Consider the following 12,482-nt stretch of genomic DNA (forward strand, 5'->3'; position numbering starts at 1 on the left):
GGAAAAGAACTTGCCATTCTGCAGATTATTCTAGGCAGTTTGGCAGAAAGAAGGAGCTGAAAAAGCTAGGTCAGGAATTTCTATACAAAATTTCTGTGAATCAAAAGCTGTATGTACATAAAAATAGAAGTTAAGAACATTTACGTACAGTACCTGGAACACTGAGATACTACTTCCTTACCTTTTTGTTGGTGGCCTGAAGGTATAAAGCTGCAATCTCTCAGGAACAGTCACGATCTTTACTCTGTTAGTGTGATCCCTGATCATTCCTTTGGGATGATACTGTAGTACAGATAGAAAAATAATGATAAAATACAGTAAGTAAAGACCTAAAATTTAGTCACTGAAGGGTATGTGGGTGCAAGAACTTCAAAATAGTAGTCATAAAATTTGGCAAAAAGGTCAAGGCAGAATAGTTAAAAGTAGTCCATTCTTGTAGCTTTTATTCAATAACATAGTCTTTTGTTTTATTAATATTTCCACTGGATTGGCCTAAAGAGCTTCAGATATCACCTGCACTATTAAAATAAGATGAGCATGTACATCCTGAATCCTTGCATTTGCTCCAAAACTATATGCAGTACTTATATATAAAGCCGTGATACATACACAAAATAAAAATAAGCACACACTTTTTCACGATTGACAGTTCTCATATGCTTGGCATGCAGCAGAAATACTTCAAATGCACTTCAAGCTCTGATAGTTGAAGTTTTTGTGCACATTATCTTTTTAGCACTATAAGGAAAACATTTGTTGCCTTGATTGTCATAGAAAATAAAGGTTTGGGATAATAAATATAAATAATTACACTACAAAAAAACATTATGAATTATAAAGTCTCCAGTATGTCCCATCTAGTTTTGCTAGTTTCATTTTCCTGTACTGTAACTAACTAGGATTATATCTAATAGCATAATTTTTTGACACACAGCCTACAACCTTTTTAAGAAATGGAAACAACTAGAATCATATCTCTTCATAGAAACAAACCCAACTGCTAATGACTTACTTTCAAAGAGTTCATAATGTTCTAAAGATTTAATGAGATTTTGTATTAAACATTATGTTGAAACGACTTCTCAATTTTTAAGGAGCAACCTATTCATATGTTTTCATCCATCTTGCAGAATTTTAGTAAGTATGTTGCTTATTCACTCACTGCTGGACTTCATCTTCTGTGATTCCAAATGAAATAAATATCCACTGTCTTTAATTAGATTTAATTAGAGTTTTTCAGCTATCCACTGTTCATCTGGGCTTTTATGTTGATTCAGCAAGCATACTTCTACCCCCCATAATTTTTTTTCTTGATACACTTATATGCTTCAGTATTTCTGTTCTAACCTAGATTCATGACCTCTATTTTATAATGATGTAGTTCAAAAAGATATTGGCTTTTGATGACCCTGTAAGGAATATCTATATAACTAAATTGTACAGGAAGACCTGACTGCTCTCAAAAAGAGCAAAGTCTTTTTCAAAGCAGAAAAAAAATGCTGGCCAATTACATGTTCATTTTAAATGACATAAAGGAGAACTTGTCCTGCCATTGCCCAATGGAGAGCTTGCTGGAAGGAAAAGTAAGCTCCAGAAAGGGAGTTAAGCAATACTAAATGGTATTTATTTAGCCTGACTGTTCTCAAATTCAACTGTTTTTGGTAGTACTTTGGCAGCAGAATTCCTCCTCCCTGTAGTCTGAAATTTCCTCCATCCCTAATCTCTTTGTCAACACCTTCCTTCATACTATCCGTTTCCTCCAGAACCCTCCCCAGTCTTGTAAGCGCTGTGGGAAATGAGTCCAATGAGTCTAAGCTACTCAAATCCACTCACCTGTGTTCTGCGGCAAGAAGTCTTACTGGCATTTCGGCCCAAAAGGTGTAGATATCTGATTCCTACCAACACAAGCCAACAGGACTATGGCAGTTGCTCTTTTACTTGGATTGCCAAAGTTCTGGTATATTCAGAATTCACTGATTTCAGCAGCACCTCTCAACACAGTCAAGCTGTTTAGAGTTTCTAGAGGGGTTAAGATGACATGATTTGGCTACCAAAGTATGACAACCTTCATTTTTCACGATTTAAAATTAAATAATGGAAAACAGATATATTTTCCCAATGCAAAGGAAATGTTTTCTCATATGTAAAAGAATAAAGCCAATAAAGGCACCAGTTTCTTTAAATATGGCTGTATCTAGAAACCTTCCAATAATACAAGTCATCTGAGATAGATTTGGAAATGCACTGGCTATATAATTATATATAAGCCTCCACAAAGGGTTCAATATTCCGTCAGATTTAACATTGTATGTTATAGCACCTGGCATGCTGTTATCACTCTATTGGTTAAAACATTACAGAAAGGAAAGCAATGTTCTTATTCACTGACAAATGTGTCCTTTAATGATAATGCTTTTTATCTCCTAGGTTTTGTATAACATCCTCTGATTTCATAGTAACTATAGCAACTATTCATTTTTGTTCTGAATAAAAGAGAGTGTTATAAATCTATGCAACTTGCTGGCATATAAATTAAGGCTGTCTGCAGGAACTAGTATGCCAGAGCTCAGTTTTCCCACTTAGCTTTAAATAGACATGTTCACTGTTGATGAAGAAAGTGCCTGTCTGCTCAGGAAAAAAAGGGGGGGGGGGGATTTGTCCTGAGTGGGTAGAAAAGGTCATTCAGCTCAGTGTACAAAATACAGGTGCTGATGACTACCAACTGAGGATTAATTCAGTCAGGCTGAGCAAAGAAAATATTGGAATTACCTTTTAAAAAGTGATAGCATCGATACCAGCCAAGAGGAAAAAAAAAAAAAAAAAAAAAGGAGAGAGAGAGAAGGGTTAGAGGTGAAACCAGAGCTGAAAGTTTCCTGCCTCCTGGAGAGAACAGCCTAACTCCTAGTAATGAGAACACATTTTGACAGCTCCTGTACGGCCTGTTGTGTACAGTCATTGAAACGACGTGCGGGAGCTCCTTACTGCCATTCTCCTGGCCAATGCAACCTTACCCACTGCCAAACATTAGATAGTACCAACTCCCTTCTATAACAAAGTCTCCAAACTTTTATTACATTAGCAGAACCATATAGTTCTGTAGATTAAAACATCTCATCAACATATTTTTCCTTTCGTAATTCCAATCTGTTTCTCCTCTTTTGCTTGTTTACCAAAGCAGGAGAGTTTCATTCAAGTAAATTAATGCTAAAAGGTACAATTATATGACTATCTGCATAATGTCAGCTGCTGCCTTTCCAGTGTGCCTGGAATTTCAAATATATTCGTTATTTAGGCCCAGGTTTAGTCTCTCAGCAATATTATACAATATCCTAGAATCACAGAATAGTTCAGATTGGACAGAAGTTCAGGTGGTCACCTAGACCAACCTTCTGTTCAAAGCGCAGGATCAAAATTGAAAAATTGTTGCACAATTTGATTTCAGGTTGCTCAATTTGATTTCAGCAGATTTCTCCTTGAGATGTCTGTGTATAGATGAAAATAGAAACAGGATGTAGCATCCAGTATAAGTTGGTGATTTTAAGACACAATAGCATTGCAAACAAAGGTTATCATAGTACTGGCATTTCTGTTTAATCCAAATATCTTATATTGAAATATTATCCCTAGAATTACTTTCAGAATTCCTTATCAAACCTCAGTAATAGATTTCCTGGCATTACTTTTCCATATAAAGTTCAGCGTGCATAAAATTTTATCTAAATTGAAACCCGGAAGATTTACATCCTCCGATCTTTCCAAACCTTTATTATATCATCATCTTCCCAAGAATTAATTAATAATTCAGGCTTCATCCATCACAAATCTAAGATAAGCATGCTTTTCACATTCTCCTAGCTCTAGGATCCCAAGCTAGCTCACTAGCTCAGTATTTGCACATCTTAATTTCCAGATGTTTAAGTCTCTCAACTATAGAATTGATGCAGCAGCATATTTTAGTATTATTACTTTCAAGATGAATGCTAAAACAAATATGTTTGTGTGGTTTATTTTTCCCATCTGCAGTCTGGTCTTACACTCGTTCTTTGCTTTGGAAAAAAAGCAAGCATTAATGTTTTCAGGAAATTATTTCAATACTGCTAGATAAAGCATTAGATCCCACAAAAATTCTAAACAGTAGTTTTCACTCTTGCTAGAAATGACCCTGGCTGTTGTGTGAAAAATACAGTATGCCACCATGATATGAGGCTGAAACTGTAATTACTATTTTCTGTGAGTTTTAGATTCTCATTAATTGTTTAGCAGTTATGTACTTGCAATAGGCCACTGAAAGGTAAAGAACACACAGGTGATTTTTAAGAAGATCAGTGATGGATTAAATCTAGTTTCGACAGATCTGCCAATCCATGCATCATACTCTCAGGAAGAGCCCTGTTTTGAACAGTTTTTCTTCAGAGATCACTGCTCCAGTGTTTCTGTCTTAAATCAGGCAAAGCTTAATGGAGATAATATCAAATCAAAAGTAGCATCCTTTGCTCCAATTCACAGGAAAATGCCAAAGCAAGGAGAACCTAGCCTTCCAAACTTATAGGGGAGGTGGTCATCCTGTTTCTCTTCATGGGGGCTCAGGGTGATTCAGAAACGGATAAAATACAGTTCTCACTCATAGGAATTCATCACAACAAGTAGGTGGAAAAATTAAAGGCAGGAGAGAGAGCATGGAGAAAACCTGGAAAAGCATAGAGAGCTTATGCAAAGGGGGGACCTCTGTCTTCTATCTCTAAGAGTCAAAATGCCTGACTTTGACACTGCTCCCTCAACCGCCCCCCAGGCCTCATCTTTACTATTCTCCCCATGTGAAAAGCTCCCCTGTGAAAATCCTGGCTCTGTGGACATGGAGTCTGTGTGCGTTTTACCTCACACGTATGAGCATTCCTTCCTGGAAATGACAAAAGTCCCTTTCCATCATGTATTTTTCCAGATTTAATTAAATTGCCTGCTGGAATCTGTGCCGCTGCATCATTTCTACATGGGAAGTGAAAGATTGTTTTAGGGTTTTATGTTAGTGCTCAGTAGCACAGGCTCTGAATGCCTTTCCCACCTTAACATATAATGCAGAGTATATTAAATCTTAGTATCAGTTGTCTCCTTCCTCCAACAAAGTAAAGTAAGCAAAGAGAAATAATGTGACACTGTTACTTGTACAATTAGCCAAGATATGGCAACATTACCAGCAGCGTTGCTTTTACATTTGGAGAAGCAATATCTATAAGGAATCATGCCTGTTACAGTAGAGAAAAGCACGATCCAAACCCTGAAAATGAACTTGGAGAGTCAAGAAAAATGGGGAAAAAAAAAAAAAAAAAAAAAAGACTGGTTAATAGTTGGTGCAGGGAGGATTTTCTAAAAAAAAGGCTACGTCAGGCTCTGAAAAAAGTTCCAAGATTCAGCCCTGAAAACTGCAAGTACATATTGAATCAATTAGACACACCATTAATTTAGTTTTCTAATTTTATCACTTAAGACATAGGATTTACATATTTTACTCAACAATTTCCTTCTGAATCTTAATTTCTCCCCTGAATATGACTCTACTGGACAAGAAAGAAAGTGAGCATTCTTGGACTTTCAGGATTGCAGTGGTCATAATTTTCATTAAGATTCCCATTAACATTAGCAAAGATAAGAGAAACCACAGCCTTTAGCACATTCTGACAGCTAACAGTAGCACTTACAGTTCAGAGGGACAGGAGATGAAGCTAAAATATGGTTTCTCCAGAAAAGAAAAACCCAGACCACAAAATCTATTATTGATTCATGTCTCAGGAAAAGTGTTCCAAGATCTTCCACATCAATACATGATTGGATCAGTCATTTTATTATGCTGAACACAGTAAAGATCTATAGGTCAGGAATAAGAATGTTTGCTTTATATTTTCTTGAGAGATGAAACTTCTTAACTGGATCTTACACTTAATCATTTCCAAATCCCAAGCTATATCTTCTGATCCCTGCTTCGATTTAAAATAAAATTCATTTTCTGGTTTGCTGCATGACTTTTATTTCAGACTTGACTTAGAGATTTATGAACGAGATAAAGCTTTTCTTGTTGACCACTTGAGCAGTCTTGGTCCCTGTGGTGATTTCCACAATGCTGCAGGTAGGAAGAAACACTCACTACTGTAAAATGATATGACATCCCTACTTGAAAGCCAAAACAAAAATTTGAGGGTTGAAGAGTTCCGTTGCAGAAAGGATAGAAACCCAGGAGAATCTGACCATTGCCATATTCTAAAAAGTAACATGAGTTTTTAATTCATTGCCACTTAATTAAGAAATGGAGAATGCCTGGGTATGAAACAAATTATCATCTATACAGAAACAGCGGGGACAAGAGTGAATGATGGGACTCAGTTTCACCTGTAGCCACTAACGTGGAAATATGACTTTGACTCAGCGTAAAATGATTTCTCCTGAAGATCAGTGCTCCACTCAGTATAGTACAATTTAACACGCAGGGCACTATTTATAGCAAAGAGACCCAGGGGTTTTCAAGACAGAATTGTCTAAAGCACAGTACGTCGGCACGACCCCTTGCAACGTGGCATCTGTGCTATCTCATTTTCTGGGGTAATGTCTTAAGTACTGCTGACTACCTGCACACTCAAACTTTGGTACATAATCTGTGATGTCTTTCCCAGCGCAAGTTACAAATACAACAGAGCTGCTCTTTTCAACTTGCTCCAATACCCCAAAAGAAAAAAAAGGCTTAGGTATCAAATGGTCCGGAACAAAGGCAAGCATCAAATGTTCAAATCCAAAACTGCGATGCCAAGGATTGCTGTCTGATGGCTCGTCTAACCCTGGAGTTTTTGTGCAATGCCTGGAAACAGCCTGGTCTTGACAGAGCCCAACTGACTGCATGTGTCAATAGTGTGGGGTAAATGCATTCCTCGGTGCATCCCATTTCCTTAATGTCCACACTGAGATTCCTATGGCAGCACATTACAGCTCCATCCCTGCCCATATATTTGAGGCTTCATCCAGAGAATGATGATCCACCTTCCACAGAAATTCAACTCTTATGTAAAAGGCATATACGTTTGACATATCTCCAACTTTAAAAGTTATACAGGAGCTTGGGATGCAACAAATGCCAACGACTTTGAGGCCAAATCATTTTTGAAAATGGGATCTGGTGCCTAAATCATAGGGACAGAATCATAGAATCATAGAATCAGTAAGGTTGGAAGGGACCTCTGGAGATCATCTAGTCCAACCCCCCTGCTCAAGCAGGGGCACCTAGAGCATGTTAGACAGGGTTGCAGCCAGGTGGGCCTTGAATCTCTCCAGAGAAGGAGACTCCACAACCTCTCTGGGCAACCTGGTCCAGGGCTCCATCACTCTCACAGAGAAGAAATTCCCCCTCACGGTCAGGCAGAACTTCCTGTGCTTCAATTTCTGCCCATTGCCTCTTGTCCTGTCACATGGGACAACTGAAAAGAGTTTGTCCCCGTCCCCTTGGCACCCTCCCTCCAGGTACTTATACACATTGGTAAGATCCCCCCTCAGTCTGCTCTTCCCCAGGCTGAAGAGACCCAGCTCTCGCAGCCGTTCCTCCTAGGGCAGGTGCTCCAGCCCTCTGGTCATCTTTGTAGCCCTACGCTGGACTCTCTCCAGTAGCTCCATGTCCCTCTTGTCCTGGGGAGCCCAGAACTGGATGCAGTACTTGAGATGAGGCCTCCCCAGGGTTGAGTAGAGGGGCAGGATCACCTCCCTCGACCTGCTGGCAACATTCTTCCTAACGCACCCCAGGATACCATTGGCCTTCTTGAATACAAGGGCACCTTGCTGGCTCATGGTCAACTTGTCATCCACCAGCACTCCCAGGTCCTTTTCTGCCGAGCTGCTCTCCAGAGGATCAGCCCCCAGCTTGTACTGGTGCCTAGGGTTATTCCTCCCTAGGTGCAGGAGTCTGCTCTTGCCTTGTGGAACCTCAGGAGGTTCCTCTCCGCCCAGCTCTCCAGCCTGACCAGGTTTCTCTGAATGGCAGCACAGCCCTCAGCTGTGCCAGCCACTCCTCCCAGCTTGGTATCATCAGCAAGCTTGCTGAGGAGGCACTCTGTCCCCTTACCCAGGTCATTGATGAAGAAGTTGAACAGGATGGGACCCAGGACTGAGCCCTGGGGGATGCCACTAGCCACAGGCCTCCAACTAGACTCCACGCCACGGATGATGACCCTCTGGGCTCTGCCTTTCAGCCAGTTCTCAATCCACCTCACTGTCCATTCATCTAACCCACACTTCTTGAGCTTCTCTAGGAGGATGTTATGGGAGACAGTGTCAAAAACCTTGCTGAAGTCGAGGTACACAACGTCCACTGCTCTCCCCTCATCTACCCAGCCAGTCATTCCATCATAGAAGGCTAGTAGATTGGTTAAGCAGGATTTCCCCTTGGTGAATCCATGCTGGCTGCTCCTGATCACCTTCTTTTCCTCCATATGTCTGGAGATGACAGATTTTTATTTATTTAAAATATTCAGCGCCTGAAATAAATAAGGGAGTTAGACGACTCATTCCTCTCTAAAAAATAAAGTCCCTATCTTCAGCCCCTTCAGCACTATTAGAGATTTTACCCATATGTACTTACTAAACATTTATCCTTGGACTCAGGCATCTATAGAAATGTAAGATGGCACAAACAAACCCATAACTAAAAATTATTCTGTACAGATCCATTTGAGGAAGAATCATCAAATGGAAGGGGCAAAACAAAGGGGTTCTGACTTAATTTTAGATGGAAAAAACATAGTTTTCAGAATACCAGTCAAGCCAAAAGTATGAAGTGAACATCAAAGCACAAAACCACATGAAACTCATACTAAATGAGTACGCAAACTGTATCTGCACAGAAGAACCATTTGAAGGATATGTACAATACATGTACTTCGGTGTTACAGATATTGTACCTTGCATGGAAATGAAAAGGGACATTAATCACTAATTCACTGACGAATATGAAGTCCTCTCATTTTAATGAGCCAACCGAAAATTTTACCTCCTTTACAGTTCTGCTTTGGAAAGCACTTCCCAAATAATTAATTTCAAGCAACTCATTTTATTCCATCAGTGTCTTCCTGGCTAGCTAATGTTGCTCATATGCTCAATTTCCAGAGCATTTCACTTCAAAATGGGATGAACAGAAGTGTGACTCATGTACATCTAGGAGCACTGAACCATTTGGCACTTTTTTAATCACAAAACACAATCACTGTGCCGGAGACCTCTCTTGTATTTATTTTGCTTGGCTCACACTACAGGAAACTTTTCCCTCCCTCAACAAAAGTAAGCAAATAATTCAACAGAAAGCATCATTTACTCAGTGTTTTACATCTTCAAACATTCTACAGACATTAATCTTCACTACACCTGCTACATTTGGAAAATATATATTTCTAGTCCTGTATTTGAAAATGAGGCATAGAGCGCTATCAATCCTAGTTACATGCATGCCTCCAGAAACTCACAAATTTTTAAAGTATTTACTTCACTTTATATGTGAAGAGGAAAGTCAGTTTAGCCTCATTTTGTAGTACAGCACTGAGACACAAGGTTTTGGATTCAGCCTGTCTCAGATTAGGAAGCGTCAACTCAGGCTCCCTCTTTAAAATGGAGAAAAATGACCTATTCAAGAGGACAGTTCACACCTTCAATTAACTGTTTTGTCTTTAGGAAGCACTGTCAACCTCTGCTGATGATCGTGGTAACCTACTCTAACTTGCGTACTTTGGTTAAGTGTTTAAGGTCATAGCGCATGAATCAATGTCTAAACAGGGAAACTGGGCTTGGCATCTGCCAGGACTTAGCACAGCCCAGCCTTCTTCCACAGACAGGGTTTACAAAAGCGTCAAAGGGAGATGGTCTCTTAAAGCTCTTTTGAAAACCTCTCCTAGCATGACTAAATTATTCACTAAAGCATACAGAGAAAAAGATTGTCACAGCCAGGACAGGCATGCTGAACAGCCTTGCCCTCATAGCTTTCCTATCCCTCAAATAGCAAGAAAGAGTAATCCAGGATACTCAGCATTAAGGAGCTCCTTTCACATATTACCCTGCTTTTCAAAGGCTTCTATTCAGTATATTTTTGAACATAGAAATAATACGACAATAAATATTTAGCAATATTCATCTATAAATAATTGGCATTTGGTGACTAGAGATCCATTCATATTTGAATGGGTCAGATGAAACACCATGCTGATGTTTCTCTCACTATTACTACCGTTCTTTCAAAAAGTTTAGGATAAATTGCAATAATGCACATGGTAGGTCCAGTAAAGACTGGTACAAATTATAATACATAATTTGATCAAAAAGGACATGTATATAACACACTATAGAAAACATAAAATAGTATCAGTCTGTTCAGTGCATGAGATGATAACCAAAGAAAATCTCTTGGGGCAGACTAGCCAGAGAGGATTAGATACTGATCTCAAATTATAGGAATACAGATCTGAGATAAGCCCCACTGACATCGATTTCAAATGTATTAGTTTTAATTGAGATCAAGATCTGGCCAGTGTCTCAACTTTTGGTAGATCTGATACTCTTTCAGCACTACATTCCCAGGCAAATTGAATGAATAGCTGTTTCAGGCAGGCTTTCTTTTCAGTCTTACACCAAAAGTCTTGACAATACAAGTATGTGTCACATGCAAGCCATATTCAGGGTTAAGTTAAAACTACAGGTAAAATGAAAAATATCAAATTATACCAGCAAAACTAAAAAGAATTAAAGTACTGTAGTAACTGCAATAAAAAAGAAAGTTGTATTAATGCCAAGATTTTTTATCATTTTATGAAAAAATGTATGAAAAAGCTCTCTTACTCAGAAGGGCTGATCAGAGGAGAAGTACAGGGCAATACTGATAATCCTAATCCTTAGTTTGCAGCCCCTAGCAAATAATGGTTGAAAAAAACAGAACCAAAAAGAATTTTTAAAGATTTTCACTGAAGGCACCACATAAATACATAGAAAGTGCAAACTCTACAGAAGCTGTAGTTCTGTTGCTAATGTTGTGCTTCCTGAGGTAGTTTCTCTGTTATCCAGAATAAAAGCATTAAGCATCATTATCAAAGATATTTGTGTCAAAACTTCATTCTTTCCATTTAAGAAAAATAGAATTTGTACAAATAATTTCTCAAGAACAAGACTGGGATGTAGGATCCAATTTACAGACACACTTTAAGTAGATTATGTGTTATACAATGCTTACTATGTCTTTATATAGAAAGATTTTCAGAGTCTAAAGACAAAAAGAAAAGAGAAAAAGAGAGAGAGAGAAAGGAGAAGATCCAGACAGCATCTGGCCCTCAGCAATGTTCAACCAGCAGTCAGATAGCAAGAAGGGACCCACCAATAATTTTTGCATTTCAGTGGCATTGCGGGTGCTACCACTGCAATGGTGCAAACATTTGTGTGAAAGATTAGAAATAGCTCACTCATCGACTCTTCTGCACATTGTAAATGAACACTGCATCTAAATGAACATTATAGCTTAAGAGATTTTCAGGATCCCATAGTACAAATAGAAAGCCCAGTACACCTGAAAACTTTATCCTGGAATTTCTCTTTTCTTATATATTTGTACTATGTGCAGCGCGATGAAGCCCAAAGCTCATCTGTGGCTCTTCTATGTTCTTGGAACATAATTGCTCATTAAAAGCAACTGCCATGCAACACACTTCCACCACACCAAGAGTGAGTTTCCTGTTTAACAGCAAGACTAAATATTTTTTGGAGCTTCGTTTATTGTTCCATTGGAAAGGGTAAGCTGAGTTTTGTGTTTAAAATAGCAGTTCCAGATCTTTGCAATGAATTAAGGCATTTTTGATCTAGTTTTAAAGCACTTACCTCTGAGTATATCTGAATACAAAATGGATATTCTGAGAATACCCAAGTAACTGCTCATTACGATTAACATTAACTTGGAAATGGGTCTTTTAAGACATTTACCAATTTTTCAGGTAATTTGTATTCATCCTAATTGATCCAAATGCAAAAATGTCAGTTTTCTCTGACTACATGCCCTTACAAAACCAAAAACAACTCCAGTGGAGGAGACTGGCATTTAGAAAGGCAGGCAGCTGGTAATCTGAAATAAGAAAGTTGGTTAAAAAGATCACTGAGCTATTAGCTCAACTGGTCATCTCGACAGTCATAGCGGTTATGAGCTACTTGTACTGGACCTTTTGGTGCACAGAAAGTAAACCTGGGTAAAAATCACACAAAATGCTGGCTCTCAAAGTTAGAATTTAGGTATCTCTTCAGTAAAAGTTCATTGATATAACTGTTGAAACCAGAAAATAATGAAGGTATTTCTAATATTGATTAATGTATTTTCAGCCTAGTAAATTATCCTTGATAGTTAAGAACTTTTTAGTTAAGATTCACTAAAATCCCTTGAACTGGTTGATTTATTATTGTCTTGTATGAGTGTTTTTTCCCCCATCATTCTTTGG

The 12,482-nt window shown here is 38.5% G+C and overlaps 1 long non-coding RNA gene across 6 annotated transcripts in view; it reads right to left on the reverse strand.

Annotated features, from left to right (window-relative positions):
• The window catches only part of LOC134139430 (uncharacterized), an 82,719-nt gene that overhangs the window by 52,455 nt on the left and 17,782 nt on the right, over window positions 1–12,482 (reverse strand). For all 6 annotated transcript variants that reach the window (XR_009958149.1, XR_009958147.1, XR_009958151.1 and 3 more), the window contains exon 3: window positions 182–282. This is a non-coding gene — a long non-coding RNA (uncharacterized LOC134139430). The remainder of the gene's footprint in view (window positions 1–181; window positions 283–12,482) is intronic.

The sequence above is a fragment of the Rhea pennata genome, chromosome 4, assembly GCF_028389875.1.
Source record: "Rhea pennata isolate bPtePen1 chromosome 4, bPtePen1.pri, whole genome shotgun sequence".
Lineage (NCBI taxonomy): Eukaryota > Metazoa > Chordata > Aves > Rheiformes > Rheidae > Rhea > Rhea pennata.